Genomic DNA, 17,076 nt, shown 5'->3' on the forward strand with positions numbered 1-17,076 from the left:
CAGTGTGATACTTAAGAAACCTACAGAAAATATCATCTATATAGTGTATCTATAATGCAATAACAAATGATAGCATTCAGGAGCATAACTATATGGAGGAATTTGGAAAAAAATAGTTTTATGGTATCCGAGTTGAACATTTACATCTACTGTAGCTATAGGGAGTGTAGAGCGAGCAGTCGCATTGGGACACCCTCATCTGCCACATATATATTCATCACTGTTACAAATGGTTTATGGTAGTTGAACGGCCCTGTTACATATTTTGTATTAGGGCCCAAGAGGTTCAAGTTACACCTCTGATTGCATCTATGTTTCATAGTCAAAAGAAACTGAAGACTACAAACATTGAAAGTCGTGGACCATGATTGCACCAGTTACTTACGGCAGTGACTCTTCATTAGGCCATCCAATCTTTCTATGGGACTCAAAGTGCCTGAAATTAAAAAATTACAGCTCTGGTTAGAAGAATTGATGCTTAGGAAGCCAATGGATAAAGTTATCTTCCGTGATGTGCATAAAGGCAGTGCACTCTCTTGCCGGCAACAAAACAGAGCGCACTGTTAGTGCGCATTGTAAGATGAATTCTCAGCATGCAACGACCAGCGCCGCCTCTGCAATTGACGTAACTTGTGGGGACTGGTGCTTGTTTCTGCAAGCCGGGTATTCGTCTTACAGGGCAAAATTACAATCGCTCTGCTCTGTTTCCAGGCTCATTACTACTGATCTGAGCCAGCAAGAAAGCGCACTGTCTTTATGCACAGCGCACAGTGCACATCGCACAGGGACTAGCCCAGCCCCTGAAATTAAGGTCAGTGCTGTCGCTTCATTTCAGGGAGTGGGAAGAGGCTGGGACAGTGACCGTCACTTCTGCCCCCTGATGTCGCTTTGTTTGAGAATCCCAGCATGCACTGGGATTTTCAAATGAAGCGTCATCAAAAAAGAAGTAGGAAAAAGAAAGACAAGCAGTTAAATAGTGTTGTTAGGGAAGAATAGAGAATTTTTAATTAAAGTATATAAAAAAAATAGCTTAGATCATGGCATTAAATAGATAGGGATTTAGAATGAAAATCACTTTGTATTTCAGACCACCCTTTAACACCTTGGCTAATATAAAGAATAAAGAAATATTATCTATATAACCTGTCCCTCAGATAACAACATGGACATCACCTCCAGAATCTATATAGCTCTACGTTCACATAGATTGTACTACACACTATGATTATCCTTTAATCCAGGGCTCCAAGACAATATTTGGTTGATCAGGAGTCCGGGTAAATTTTTGGCGTTACTGTAATTTGTTCATGACCTCATTGTTATCCTATGGGGGAAAGGGATGAGAAACAGTATGAAGAATTCAATGGGGCCTAAATTCTTTATTATTGAAAGCAATTGTATCCTTCATATGGAAACATTGTAAATGCCCATGAGTGAGAGCGGTAATGGCATGATACCATCACTATGAAGTCCTCCCCTTATTGGTACACATACTACTCCTATAGGAATGTGGTAGGAAGTTGTAATAACATAAATACCCGAATATTCGCTGTGTGTTCTCTATGTTCTCTATCAATCTGTTATGGAAAAAGCCAAGAAAGAAGCAATGAATGATATTACACATTAAATGACACTATTGAGCCTTAAACCCTTCGCAACCTTGGGTTTTGTCGTTTTGGCTTTTTCGTTTTTTGCTCCCCTTGTTCCCAGAGCCATAGCGTTTTTATTTTTTGGACAATATGGCCGTGTGAGGGCTTATTTTTTGCGGGACAAGTTGTACTTTTCAACGCCATTACTAGTTTTACCATATCGTGTACGGGAAAACGGGAAAAAAATTCCAAGTGCGGTAAAATTGCAAAAAAAGTGCAATACCACAGTTGTTTTTTATTTATTTTTTTTACCACGTTCACTGAATGCTAAAACTGACCTGCCATTCTTATTCTCCAGGTCATTACGAGTTCGTAGACACCAAACATATATAGGTTATTTTATATTTAAGTGGTGAAAAAAATTCCAAAATTTGGTAAAAAAAAAACTAAAAAAAAATGGCGCCATTTTCCGAAACCTGTAGCGTCTCCATTTTTCGTGATCCTGGGCTGGGTGAGGGCTTATTTTTTGCGCGCCGGGCTGACGTTTTTATTGATAACATTTTGGGGTAGATCCGATGTTTTGATCGCCCGTTACTGCATTTTATTGCAATTTTGCGGCGACCAAAAAACGTAATTCTGGTGTTCAGAATTTTTTTCTCATTACACCGTTTACCGATCGGATTAGTTCTTTTTTTATATTGATAGATGGGGCGATTCTGAACGCGGCGATACCAAATATGTGTATGTGGGGTTTTTTTTTATATATTTTATTTTGAATGGGGCGAAAGGGGGGTGATTTAAACTTTTATATTTTTTTTATTTTTTTTATATTTTTAAAAACATTTTTTTTTCACTTACTGCATGCTTCAATAGTCTCCATAGGAGACTAGAAGCAGCAGTTGACTGATCGTCTCTGCTACATACAGGGGACGAGCAGATCCCCTGCATGCAGCAGAAATGGTCCTGTGCTATGAGCGCCGACCACTAGGTGGCGCTCATAGCGACCAGATCATGACAACCACAGGCGTCTGCTGCAGACCCTGGGTTGTCATGCCCACCCATCGGTGACCCGCGATCACGTGACGGGGTCGCCGATGGGCGGGGCTTATGACGCGCAACCCGGAAGCGCTCGTTAAATGCCGCTGTCGGAGATTGACAGCGGCATTTAACATGTTAACAGCCGCGGGTGGATCGCGATTCCACCCGCGGCTGTTGCGGGCACATGTCAGCTGTAAGAATCAGCTGACATGTGCTTGGTTCAGTGAGGGCTCAGCGCAGCAGCCCTCACTGAACCGGGGGTATGCAAATGTGCGTACTAATACGGCAAGGGTTGGAAAGGGGTTAATATAACCAGTGTATTATTACAGGGAGAATATGGGAAAATCAATAATTCCAATAATATCAGATACATACATCCCATCTGGATATTCCTCCTCCTCTTCTGCTAGCTTCATCCTATTAAAGAGTAAGCAAGACAATGAGAATTGTTGGCATCTGCTCCATAGCTGATAACAGGAGATCATCAATGGTCACTAGAGGGTTTTTATAATCAGATATAGACAGTAGTTATAGAATAGAGACCCCAATTTCTAACATAATTATCAATATTACAGTAGCCAAAACTGGGACACATAAACCAGTACTGTCTCCACAAACCGGCATGGCAAGCCCTCCAAACATAATCCCAAACACCGGACTTAGGGTGTAGTTTGCCCCTTTTACAACACTTTCTGGTGCATATTATAACTATTCTGTTGGGCCTTGCCTTTTCCCGGTCCTTTTACTAGTCCGTACACATGTTTTTGAAACGTGTCAGGGAATGAAAATTTGGATACTATGAATTTGCCATGTCTGATCTTGGCCTTAAGGAAGAGTCAGACAGCCGTATAACTCGGACAAAGATCTCAACAACAAGGCTCGGACTGGCCGACAGCTTTCCTGACTGGAGCAGGACAGCGAGTATTTCTATGCTGCTGTCACGCTCGGGTCAGGAGAGCTGACAGTCAGTCCGAGCATTGTGTTGCGATCCTCACCCGCGTTATACGGCGTTCCTTAAGGCTAAAGCGGAGTCACCTGACATTCTCCTTACTCAGATGGAGCTTCAATGTTTCTCTATGGGAAGAGAAGTTTCAGGAGATTATGGGTGACATGGAAAGTGACTCTCCACCATCAAGTCTATTAGAGAAATTTAAAATTTAGGATATGTAAGCATTTACCTTATTCTTCTCACAAATAACGCTCACAAACAATTAAACCCTAAAATGATAGAAAAAAAAAAGAATTATAGTAGACATTAAATTTCATTCCTGTTTTGAGATTTGTGAAGAAGTGACGGGGGAACAGTCGGTTACCGACAACTCTGCTCATTAACTAAAGGTTCACTTTTAAATAAGGGAATAAAAATATATAAGGGAGAAAGAGACATCCTGACATTAAAGGGTTAATACCTATAGAGAGAGGAGAAAGTAACACAACATAATAAAGGACATAAAAAGAGACTAATACAAAGCTTACTTACACTTCTCTGCCAACAGCAGCCCCCTAGTGAGTGTCCCCTCGGCAGTTATCATGATGTCACTGTGTGATGTCATCCCATTCCAAGAATTACTAATCACCAGTAACAACAGTAACTGTTGAAAGTGACAAAAATCTGCAGCCACTCAAGTTTACATGAAATGGTCCTTTAAGGGATTGTACAGGATTAGAAAAACATAACCACTTTCTTTAAAAAACAGCGCCACACCTGTCCACGGGTTGTGTATGGTACTGTAACTCAGCTCCATAGAAGTGAATAGAGCTGAGCTGTAACACCGGACACAATCAACAGTTTGTGTTTTTGAAAGAAACGAGACAGAATATTTAAAATCTTGTACAACTCCCATTGGTTCCTTCCCTTATACCAAAACCTTATACAAGAGATATCAATGTAATTATTGAAATATCAAGCAAATAGCTTCTTCAGAGAGGAAGAGGATAGGAGCTCAAGAGCCACCCATTGGAGGTAGCAATTGTCAAAGTCAATATCGACCCTTTAAAGGGCCTCGTTAAATGACTTAGGATAGAAAACAAAATCAGACAAGCTTTTTGGGCTTTTTGCTTATCATCAGTGCAAAGTTATGTCCTATAGATGGCACTAGAGCTACTGTCCGCTTCCTCTGAACAAACTACTTACATTTTTAAATTCCTAGAGAACCATTTTATGGCCTATACAGGTGCAGCTCACTAAATTAGAATATCATCAAAAAGTTAATTTATTTCAGTTCTTCAATACAAAAAGTGAAACTCATATATTATATAGTCATTACACAGTGATCTATTTCAAGTGTTTATTTCTGTTAATGTTGATGATTATGGCTTACAGCCAATGAAAACACAAAAGTCATTATCTCAGTAAATTAGAATACTTTATAACACCAGCTTGAAAAATGTTTTTAAAATCCGAAATGTTGTCTACTGAAATGTATGTTCAGTAAATGCACTCAATACTTGGTCAGGGCTCCTTTTGCATCAATTACTGCATCAATACGGTGTGGCATGGAGGCGATCAGCCTTTGGCACTGCGGAGGTGTTATGGAAGCCCAGGTTGCTTTGATAGCAGCCTTCAGCTCGTCTGCATTGTTGGGTCTGGTATCTCTCATCTTCCTCTTGACAATACACCATAGATTCTCTATGGGGTTAAGGTCAGGCGAGTTTGCTGGCCAATCAAGCACAGTGATACTGTTGTTTTTAAACCAGGTATTGGTACTTTTGGCAGTGTGGACAGGTGCCAAGTCCTGCTGGAGAATGAAATTTCCATCTCCAAAAAGCTCGTCGGCATACGGAAGCATGAAGTGCTCTAAAATTTTCTGGTAGACGGCTGCGCTGACTTTGGTCTTGATAAAACACAGTGGACCTACACCAGAAGATGACATGGCTCCCCAAACCATCACTGATTGTGGAAACTTCACACTAGACCTCAAGCAGCTTAGATTGTGTGCCTCTCCACTCTTCCTCCAGACTCTGGGACCTTGATTTCCAAATGAAATGCAAAATTTACTTTGCATTTACTTAGTGTCAATGACTGCCTTCTGGACATCTGTCAAGTCAGCAGTCTTCCCCATGATTGTAGAGCCTACTGAAACAGACTAAGGGACCTTTTTAAATGCTTAGGAAGCCTTTGCTGGTGTTTTTTGTTAATTATTCTAATTTACTGAGTTAATGACTTTTGTGTTTTCATTGGCTGTAAGCCATAATCATCAACATTAACAGAAATAAACACTTTAAATAGATCACTCTGTTTGAAATGACTCTATATAATATATGAGTTTCACTTTTTGTATTGAACAACTGAAATAAATTAACTTTTTGATGATAAAAAGTCTCAAACTCTGCTAAGTATATGGGCTGCACATAGAAAAAAAATGTGAATTTACAGGGGCGCATTCTGTGCAGAATGATATGAAATTTATAATGATACCATAGTTTTTTCTATACACCTTTTGGATCATTTTTTGAACATTTTTGGCTTTTTTATTTTATTCTTTTAATCGGCATTCATTTTATGGGCTAAGGTACAGTTTTATACTTTTTACAAGTTTACAGTTTTACTGTTTTTACAATTTCTATTTCCTTTTTGTGTCCCCTAATTGGCCACATGCAGTGATTTTTTTTCTTACAATTAGCACCAACTTCTTATAGTAATGTCCCCATCTTGTAGTAGTTTCCCCATCTTGTAGTAATGTCCCCATCCTTGTCCGCATCTTGTAGTAATGTCCCCAATCTTCGTCCTCCTCTTGTAGTAATGTGCCCATCCTCATCTCTAACTTGCAGTGATGGCCCATCCTGGTCCGCATCTTGTAGTAATGCCTCATTCTGGTCCTCATTTTGTAGTAATGTGCCCATCCTGGTCCCCATCTTGTAGTAGTTTCCCCATTTTGTAGTAATGTCCCCATCCTTGTCTGCATCTTGTAGTAATGTCTCACATCGTGGTCCTCATCTTGTAGTAATCTGCCCATCCTCATCCCCATGTTGTAGTAATGTGCCCATCCTGGTCCCCATCTTGTAGTAATGTGCCCATCCTGGTCCCCATCTTGTAGTAATGTGCCCATCCTGGTCCCCATCTTGTAGTAATGTGCCCATCCTGGTCCCTATCTTGTAGTAATGTGCCCATCCTCATCCCTAACTTGTGGTAATGCTTCATCCTCGTCCCCATGTTGTAGTAATGTGCCCATCCTGGTCCCCATCTTGTAGTAATGTGACCATACTGGTCCCCATCTTGTAGTAATGTGCTCATCCCGGTCCCCATCTTTTAGTAATGTGCCCATCCCGGTCCCCATCTTGTAGTAATTATTATTATTATTACTTATTATCATAGCGCCATTTACTCCATGGCGCTTTACATGTGAAAAAGGGGTATACATACAAGAACAATTACAATAATCTTGAACAAAACGTGACAGCGACTGGTTCAGGAGGAGCGAGGACCCTGCCCGCAAGGGCTCACAGTCTGCAAGGAATGGGTGAGGATACAGTAGGTGAGGGCAGAGCTGGTCGTGCAGTGGTATGATGAAGCAAGGGTTACAGCAGGTTGTACGTTTGTTGGAAGAGAGGGATATTCAGGTTCCTTTTGAAGGTTTCCACGGTAGGTGAGAGTCTGATATGTTGGGGTAGAGAGATCCAGAGTAGGGGGGGATGCACGGGAGAAATCTTGTATGCGACTGTGGGAAGACGAGATAAGAGGGGAGTAGAGCAGGAGATCTTGTGCGGATCGGAGGTTGCGAGCAGGTATGTATCGGGAGACTAGGTCACAGATGTATGGAGGAGACAGGTTGTGGGTGGCTTTGTATGCCATAGTTAGGGTTTTGAACTGGAGTCTCTGGGCAATGGGGAGCCAGTGAAGTGATTGACAGAGAGGAGAGGTCGGGGAATAGCGGGAGGACAAGTGGATTAGGCAGGCAGCAGAGGTTAAGATAAATTGGAGGGGTGCAAGAGTGTTGGAAGGGAGTCCACAGAGCAGGAGGTTGCAGTAGTCGAGGCAGGAGATGATGAGGGCGTGCACTAGTGTTTTTTCAGATTTGTGGTTGAGGAATATGCGGATCTGGGAGATATTTTTGAGTAGGAATCGGCAGGACGTTGAAAGGGCTTGGATATGTGGTGAAGGAGAGATCAGAGTCCAGGGTTACCCCAAGGCAGCGAGCTTGCGGGACTGGGGAGAGTGAACAGCCATTGACGTTGATAGATAGGTCGGGTGGCGGGGGGTGAATGAGATGGTGGAAAAATGATGAATTCTGTTTTTTTGCATGTTAAGTTTTAGAAATCTAGCAGAGAAAAAGGATGAAATAGCGGACTGACATTGTGGGATTTTGGTTGGTAGGGAGAAGATGTCGGGTCCGGAGAGGTAGATCTGTGTGTCATCAGCATAGAGGTGATACTGAAAGCCGTGAGACTCTATGAACTGTCCCAAGCCAAAGGTGTAGATGGAGAAGAGGAGGGGTCCTAGGACTAAACCTTGGGGAACACCGACAGATGGGGGCGAGATGAGGAGGTAGTGTGTGAGTGGGAGACACTAAATGTCCTTGTCTGTTAGGTATGAAGAGAACCAAGAAAGGACCAAGTCTGTGATGCTGAGAGACGAGAGTCTGTAGTAAGAGGGAATGGTCCACTGTGTCAAAGGCAGATGACAGGTCTAAGAGGAGGAGGACAGAGTAGTGTCACTTGGATTTGTCGGTTAGTAGGTCGTTGGTGACTTTAGTCAGGGCAGTTTCAGTAGAATGGTGCAGTCGGAAGCCAGATTGAAGGCGGTCAAAGAGAGAGCAGGAGGAGAGGTGGGAGGACAGTTCGTAGTGGACATGTTGTTCCAGTAGTTTTGAGGCATAGGGGAGAAGTAATATGGGGCTATAGCTAGTCAGAGAGGATGGGTCAAGGAAGGGCTTTTTGAGGATGGGTGTGATTGAGGTATTTTTGAAGTATGAGGGGAAGACACCAGTTGTTAGTGACAGGTTGAAAAAGTGGGTTAGGGTTGGGATGAAGATAGTGGTAAGGTTGGGGATCAGGTGGGACGGGATTGGGTCAAGTTCACAGGATGTGAATGTGCCCATCCCAGTGCCCTTCTTGTAGTAATGTGCCCATCCCAAGTAGTGACAAGTTGAAAAGGTGGGTTAGGGTTGGGATGAAGATAGTGCTAAGGTTGGTGATGAGGTGGGACGAGATTGGGTCAAGTTCGCAGGATGTGAATGTGCCCATCCGAGTGGCCTTCTTGTAGTAATGTGCCCATCCTTGTCCCCATCTTGTAGTAATGTGCCCATCCCGGTCCCCATCTTGTAGTAATGTGGCCATCCTAGTGCCCATCTTGTAGTAATATGCCCATTCTGGTCCCCATCTTATAGTAATGTGCCCACCCTGGTCTATATCTTGTAGTAATGTGCCCATCTTGGTCCCCATCTTGTAGTAATGTGCCCATTTTGGTCCCCATCTTGTAGTAATGTGCCCATCCTAGTGCCCATCTTGTAGTAATGTGCCCATCCTGGTCCCCATTTGTAGTAATCTATCCATCCTAGTGCCCTTCTTGTAGTAATGTGCCCATCCTGGTCCCCATCTTGTAGTAATGTTCCCATCCTGGTCCCCGTCTTATAGTAATGGCCCACGCTGGTCACTAACTTGTAGAACATTCAACTGAAAAGAATCACTGACTTTGGCAGGCCTCAGAAATAGGCTACAATCAGTACAGGGCTCCGGGGCCTGTGGGCCGCATTAAGCAGCCACAGGGCGTGTTTGAGACCCCTGCTCTACACCAACTTGGCACTCTCTTCAAGGAAACGCTTTACCCCATAGACCATTTAAATATTATGTAATTGTGATTAAAATGATAGTAGATAAAGATTTCTGACAGTTATTTCTATATTCCTAATTACACTTCATCCATACATAATGATTAATTTTAAGCGAACATGCTCGCCACTGCTTGTTACTCGGCCGAGTATCACTGTGCTCGATGAGCTCGGCGAGTATTTCCGGGTTGCTCGGGTGGGAACTCGGGTCACCTCCCTGCATGTTTGGCACTCTTTAGAGAGCCAATGAACATGCAGGGATTGCCTGCCATGCACTGTAATGCCGTAGCCATGTAGGTTGTGGGCATTAGAGTGATTGGCTGGCCACACATCATCATCAGGTGTATATAAGACAGGGCGCCACCATGCTTGTCACAGTCTACCCCGAAATCAGGCAGAGTAGGGAGAGCTGCTGCTGCGTCATGGAGAGATTTGCTTCTTCATAGTTAGTATATGTATTCCACAACATATACACTACCGTTCAAAAGTTTGGGGTCATTTAGAAATTTCATTATTTTTGAAAGAAAAGCACATTTTTTTTCAATGAAGCTAACATTAAATGAATCAGAAATACACTCTATACATTGTTAATGTGGTAAATGATTATTCTAGCTGCAAACGTCTTGTTTTTATTGCAATATCTACATAGGTGTATAGAGGCCCATTTCCAACAACCACCACTCCAGTGTTTTAATGGTACATTGTGTTTGCTAACTGTGTAAGAAGGCTAATGGATGTTTAGAAAACCCTAGAAAGCCCTTGTACAAGTATGTTAGCCCAGCTGAAAACGGTTTGGCTGGTTTCAGAAGCTATAAAATTGACCTTCCTTTGAGCTAGTTGAGAATTACATTTGTTTGTTCTATGAAACTCTCAAAATGGCCAGAAAAAGAGAACTTTCATGTGAAACTCGACAGTCTATTCTTGTTCTTAGAAATGAAGGCTATTCCATGCGAGAAGTTGCCAAGAAACTGAAGATTTCCTGCAATGGTCTGTACTACTCCCTTCAGAGGAGAGCACAAACAGGCTTTAACCAGAGTAGAAAGAGAAGTGGGAGGCCGCGCTGCACTACTGAGCAACAAGACATTAGAGCCTCTAGTTTGAGAAATCGACACCTCACAGCTTCTCAACTGGCAGCTTCATTAAATAGTACACACAAAACGCCAGTGTCAAGTGTCTACAGCGAAGAGGCGACTCCGGGATGCTGGCCTTCAGGGCAAGGTGGCAAAGAAAAAGCCATATTTGAGACTGGCTAATAAAAGGAAAAGATTAATATGGGCAAAAGAACACAGACATTGGACAGAGGAAAATTGGAAAAAAGTTTTATGGACAGACAAATCAAAGTTTGAGGTGTTTGGATCACACAGAAGAACATTTGTGAGACGCAGAACAACTGAAAAGATGCTGGAAGAGAGCCTGACACCATCTGTCAAGCATGGTGGAGGTAATGTGGTGGTCTGGGGTTGCTTTGGTGCTGGTAAAGTGGGAGATTTGTACAAGGTAAATGGGATTTTGAATAAGGAAGGCTATCACTCCATTTTGCAACGCCATGCCATACACTGTGGACAGCGCTTAATTGGAGCCAATTTCATCCTACAACAGGACAATGACACAAAGCACACCTCCAAATTATGCATGAACTATTTAGGGACGAAGCAGGCAGCGGGTATTCTATCTGTAATGGACTGGCTAGCGCAGTCACCAGATCGCAACCCCATTGAGCTGTTGTGGGAACAGCTTGACCGTATGGTAAGCAAAATGTGCCCATCAAGCCAATCCAACTTGTGGGAGGGGCTTCAGGAAGCATGGGGTGAAATTTCTCAAGATTACCTCAGCAAATTAACAGCTAGAATGCCAAAGGTCTGCAATGCTGTAATTGCTGCAAAGGGAGCATTCTTTGACGAAAACAAAGTTTGAAGGAGAAAATTATTCTTTCTAATAAAAATCATTATTTCTAACCTTGTCTTGTGCAACTCATTTGATAAATAAAAGTATGAGTTTTCATGGAAAACACAAAATTGTCTGGGTGACCTCAAACTTTTGAACGGTAGTGTATATATATACAACTGAACTAACAGTCCTTCTGAAGACTAATCCAGCTGCATATATTCAGTGGTGATAGCAGGAGTTAGGCAGGCAGTATATGTGGCAGACTGCAATGCATGATACAGCACAAGAGGGTCCATTGAACATCCTGTTCGTATAGGTATTCCACAACATATATATATATACATAAATAGATACATATATATATATATATATATATATATATATATATATATTCATCTGAACTAGCAGTCTTTCTGAGGACTAATCCAGCTGCATATATTCAGTGGCGATAGCAGGAATTAGGCAGGCAGGCAGTGCATGTGGCAGACTGCAGTGCATATAGTGCAAGAGGGTCCATTGAACTTTATTTCTGCTGCTGTTCTTACAGATATTTGTAGACATAGCTCCAGATATCAGGAGCCAGGGAAAAAAAATCTGATCTTAATCCTGGTTATTTGCTTAAAAATCAATCCAGAGTACACATTTTTCTGCTCCATTTGCTTGTTCTCACTTAAATAGAATAAAGCCAGATCTGTTCCATATTTCAGCGATAAAAATCCAGAAATTTAAACTGAACATGGAAAATATTGGCCTCCTTTTTCATTCTGTTGCAGTGTGTCAGTCAAGCTATTCACACTAAGTGTCTGTGAAGGATAGTATTAGCAAATTACAGGCCTGCTATTTAAAACCGTGGTTCTCTGTCAGACATATCACCTATAAGAGTGTTCCAAAATCAGCCATTTCTTCCATTTTCATTTCATTGCAGTGTCGGTCAAGCTATTCACACTAGGTTTCTGTGAAGAACAGTATTAGTAAATTAAAGGCCTGCTATATAAAACCATAGTTCTCTGTCAGACATATCACCTATAAGAGTGTTACAAAATCAGCCATTTCTTCCATTTTCATTTTGTTGCAGTGTGTCAGTCAAGCTATTCACACTAGGTGTCTGTGAAGAATAGTATTAGTAAATTACAGGCCTGCTATTTAAAACCGTGGTTCTCTGTCAGACATATTACCTATAAGAGTGTTCCAAAATCAGCCATTTCTTCCATTTTCATTCCATTGCAGTGTGTCGGTCAAGCTATTCACACTAGGTCTCTGTGTAGAATAATATTAGTAAATTACAGGCCTGCTATTTAAAACCATGGTTCTCTGTCAGACATATCACATATAACTGCAGTTCAAATCCAGCCATTTGCAGTGAACGTGGAAAATATTGTCCTCAATTTATAGATTGTAGCAGTGTGTCAGTGTACACCATTTTACAGCTCCATTTGCTTGTTCGCAGAATACAGCCAGTTTTTTTTGTTTTATTCATATTACTGTATTGTGGAAGCAGAGGAACTTTTTTCAATGATCAGACGCACGTGATCATTGCCGTAATAATGCAGAAATTTTGTGGAGCGTGCCAAATATTCCACTCCTTTTAAAATCAGCCACCTGTGTTTTGTTGAACCAATTGATACTTGGTCGCTGACAAATACCATACTATTAGGCAATTGCCTGAAACCGTGGCCATCAGACGCTATCCCATATGACTGACCTAAAAATCCAGCAATTATTGTGAGCATGTCAAATATTACACTCCATTTAAAGTATTGCAGTTGAGGGTTCAAACCTATTCTTAGGTGGCCGCTGACAAATAGCATATCAGTGAACAATGTTGTCAGAGTATTACGCTACATTTGCGGACTGACAAAAAACAAGAAATATACAAAAAACAAGCTAAAATGGAAAAAATGTTAAGAAACATTCTCTCCAGGGTAATGATTTGTATATAAGGCCAAAGAAATAAAAAAAATAAAGTTATGGACTGTGAAAGACTTTTATGCGACCAGAATGCAGCACCTGTTCCTATTGTAGATGCATCTGACAGCATTATCGATCGGGAATAGAATAGATTTAAAAAAAATTTTTGGCAGCACCAGCAGCACGCAGTATAAGGCAATAATACCTGGCTGAATAGGTGTAATACGCAATCGATACTGCGATACCTCACCCGTTAAAGAATTTCAGATAAGACAGTTAATATTCTAGAGCATAGAATCTGTTTGAATTGTCCTTCCCATTATTAACGAGTGTGTCTCCTATACTGTTATTGCATATGCAGCAATTTCAAGGCCTGACAAAAATTAGGATGCACTCCAATACACATTTGAAGAGACGTAAAAAAAAAAAAAAAAAAAAATAGCAACACAGTAGGATCTTTCTTTAGTGCAAAAACCAGACTCTCCAATGTAACCTCAATGTAATCACTTTGTTCAGCTCCTGCACCTCCTCCTCCGGTTCGGCCTCCATCTCCAAAATGACCACATCAGTCACAAGTTGGAAACACTGCAGCACTGCCTTGGCCAAGCAGCAACAGGCTGTCCTGAAGATAATATGCTTAATGCTTAGGTGACAAACCGCCCACCGCTGCAGAGTTGTTGAAAGCTGTAACATAGCAGCCTGATCTGTGGCTCTCACCGCTGAACATACAGTCAAGCATGGTCGTGAGAGACAATGGGTGGAACCTGGTGGCGGAGAAATGACAGCCAGAGTAGATACGGTTTCCCTCTATGACAGTCCTTTCACTGAGCTAAAGAATATGGCTGTGGTGAAATACAACTCTCACCAAGAAGCAGTGTCAGTGAAAAACATTGGGCCCACCAGAGGATTTGATTTTGAGGGCCCACCTTTCTCCCCCGCTCAAGAGCCCCATAGCAGCTGCAAAATTTGCGCTATCATGAACTCTCCTCATGGAGAAGCCAGGGCCCACTCCAGCAATCTATAAGATTGCAATCTATAATCCCTTCACTGGCTCCCCATTGGCCAGAGACTTTAGTTCAAAACTGTAACCATGACATGCAAAGCCATCTGTCTGCTCCATACATCTGTGACCTAGTCTCCCAGTACATACCAGCACGCAACCTCCGATCCTCACAAGATTTCCTTCTCTACTCCCGTCTTCTCTCCTCTTCCCACAATCGCATACAAGATTTTTCCTGTGCATCCCTTCTACTCTTGAACTGTGTACCCCAACATATCAAACTCTCGCCTACTGTTGAGACCTTTAAAAGGAAGCTGAAGACCCACCTCTTGCGACAAGCCTACAACCTGCAGTAACCTTCGCTCAACCATACCGCTGCACGACCAGCTGTACCCTCACCTACTGTATCCTCACCCATCCCTTATAGTCTGTTTGTGCGCCTTCACGAGCAGGGTCCTCTCTCCTCTTGTACCAGTCAGTGACTTCTTTTCACATGTAAAGCGCAGTGGAATAAATGGTGCTATAATAATGAATAATAATAATAATTATACTACTTCTACTCTGGGTCAATTGATGGCACTTTCCTGGTGACTGCCCCTAAATTGATGTGTTTTGGCAGCTTTTGGTCCCGTTTGAAGGTGTTGTGTATACATTGGTTTTGGCACCCATTTAATCCAATGGCATTTGGCAATGTTCGGCGAATATTCGACAATTACATTGGCGAATATTGCAAAAACTGGCTATTGTAATCCGAAACGAATATTAAAATAATTGCTCGTCTCTAACCAGAAACACCCTTAAAGAAATTATGTGGGTGTTGCATCACGGTCTCCCTGGTGATACGGTGGAGAAGGAGGAGGGCGACATAAAATCAACAATTTCTGAAGGGTATACCCATGTCTGGGTGTGAAGGGGTGCATGAGACTAGACCCCCAGAAAAATAACCACAGGATTTGAGTTTATGTTTGATGCTATCATCTGGTGGTGCTGAGAAGTCTGTCTGGTCCAATTCAGCCTTTTTTATTTTAGAAGAGTCAGCCTGTCAGCATTTTCAGTTGACAGGTGAATACGCCTATCAGTTTTATCAGTTATAATGCCCCCAGCATTATCTCTGACAAAACGCTAGCGCCCAGGACCTCCAAGGCGTAGAAAGGCAGTGCATGCCATGTGTCCAGCTTGCATTAGAGTACCCTGTGTATCAGGGCCTGGGTGCTGAGAGGGTCTGAGAAAACTGTCCCAGACCTTTGACAGCATTCTCCTGCCTCTGCCGCATCTGGTTTGTGTCTTCCTCTCTTGTACTCCTTGGTTGTCCAATGAACTGTCTGACTGTGACCTCTGCCGCCAGCATTGTCAGATGGGAATTTTTTTTTGTTATAATTCTTCAACAAGAGCCTTAATATCTCCCAAAATGAACTCCTTCGATTTCCTCCCTCTACTAATCTACCTATACCTGACTTTGCAATTTCCTTTAGGTGCTGCCACCATAACTCCCACTCGGCACGCCTGCTATGTTGGAGTCATACTTGACACACAACTTTCCTTTATTTAACTTGAAAAATCACTCACTCGCTCATATCACCTGCACCTTAAAAACTTCTCCAGAAGTCGACCTTTTCTCAACTTTGATACTGCAAGAACTCTTACTGTCACTCTTATTCACGAATGCAACTCTCTTCTAATCTGTCTCCCTTTAAAAAAACTGTCTCCTCTCCAATCCCTTCTAAATGCAGCAGCCAGGGTCGTATTTCTATCAAGCCACTTCACCGACGCTTCTACCCTGTGCCACTCATTGCACAGGTTAGGTTAAACAAAGACTACAGAATACAATACAAACTCATCTCTCTCAGCGACGAAGCTGTCCACAGTTCTGCACTGGCCTATAACTCTTCCCTCATTTCTGTGTATCACTCCTCCTGTGCCCTCCGTTCTGCAACTGATCTAAGACAGATATCCTCCTTAATCAGAACCTCACACCTCCGTCTCCAAGAATTCTCTTGTGCCGTGCCAGGTTTCTGTAATGCCCAAAATGCGTACAACGCGATGGTCATGGTAAAGGCAGGGGAACATAAAGTCAGCCTTGTGTGCCAGACTGCCAACAGCCAAAACTCCCCTGTTCTCACCAAGAGTATTACTGTCTATGTTCTCTTCCTCCTCCTCCTCATTATCACTCAATCCATGCTGAGATGAGGCTGGGCTGGGTAGAATCACCTTGTACAGTTCATTGCTCCGCCTGCAATGCCTCCTCTTTAATTATGAGCAGCGAGCATTTCAGTAGACAGAGAAGTGGGATGGTGACACTAATTATGGCATCATCGCCACTCACCATCTTCGTGGAGTCCTCAAAATTTTGGAAGAGGGCACAGATGTCAGACATCCATGCCCACTCATCAGCTCTTATGTGCAGAGGCCGACCTGAATGCCGACGGACGTGTTGAAGCTGGTACTCAACAACTGCTCTCTGCTGCTCAAAATCATTCCAGACATCTGCAACGTTGATTCCCAACGTGTAGTCACATCGCACAACAGTCGGTGAGCTGGAAGCTTCAACTCTGCAACGGTGTGCGGTTTGCCGCCTAAGCATATGTTACACGCACGTCCCTATGTTCAGATAGGGGCGAGACAGGTTACATAAATTCTTTGGAATCCTGGGGAAACCATTACTCAGGGCGACCATAGACCATGTGCTGCAGCTTCTCTAACGCACACAGGGGTATTGACCCTCAGGCACAGACACGTAGGTTGTTTCACTGGCTGACCAGACACACTTGACAAGAGTCCTCATAAACGGTTGAACAGGAGCATTTAATAAGAAGTTGTACAGCCAGTGCAAGTTAAGTCTTATGAGCAACAGGCTCCAGTGACAAACAGTACAGTTTCCTTAGCAGCA

General features: G+C 42.6%; 1 long non-coding RNA gene across 1 annotated transcript in view; it reads right to left on the reverse strand.

Moving 5' to 3' along the window:
- Positions 1 to 384: 384 nt before the first annotated feature.
- LOC141252946 (uncharacterized) overlaps positions 385 to 17,076 on the reverse strand; it is a 36,885-nt gene continuing 20,193 nt past the window's right edge. The window contains exons 2-5 of the long non-coding RNA XR_012314164.1: positions 3,806 to 3,845; positions 3,003 to 3,044; positions 1,539 to 1,577; positions 385 to 436 (exon numbers count right to left, since the gene is read on the reverse strand). This is a non-coding gene — a long non-coding RNA (uncharacterized lncRNA). The remainder of the gene's footprint in view (positions 437 to 1,538; positions 1,578 to 3,002; positions 3,045 to 3,805; positions 3,846 to 17,076) is intronic.

This window comes from Phyllobates terribilis, unplaced genomic scaffold (genome assembly GCF_046119375.1).
Source record: "Phyllobates terribilis strain yellow unplaced genomic scaffold, ASM4611937v1 Scaffold_2__4_contigs__length_985480577, whole genome shotgun sequence".
Lineage (NCBI taxonomy): Eukaryota > Metazoa > Chordata > Amphibia > Anura > Dendrobatidae > Phyllobates > Phyllobates terribilis.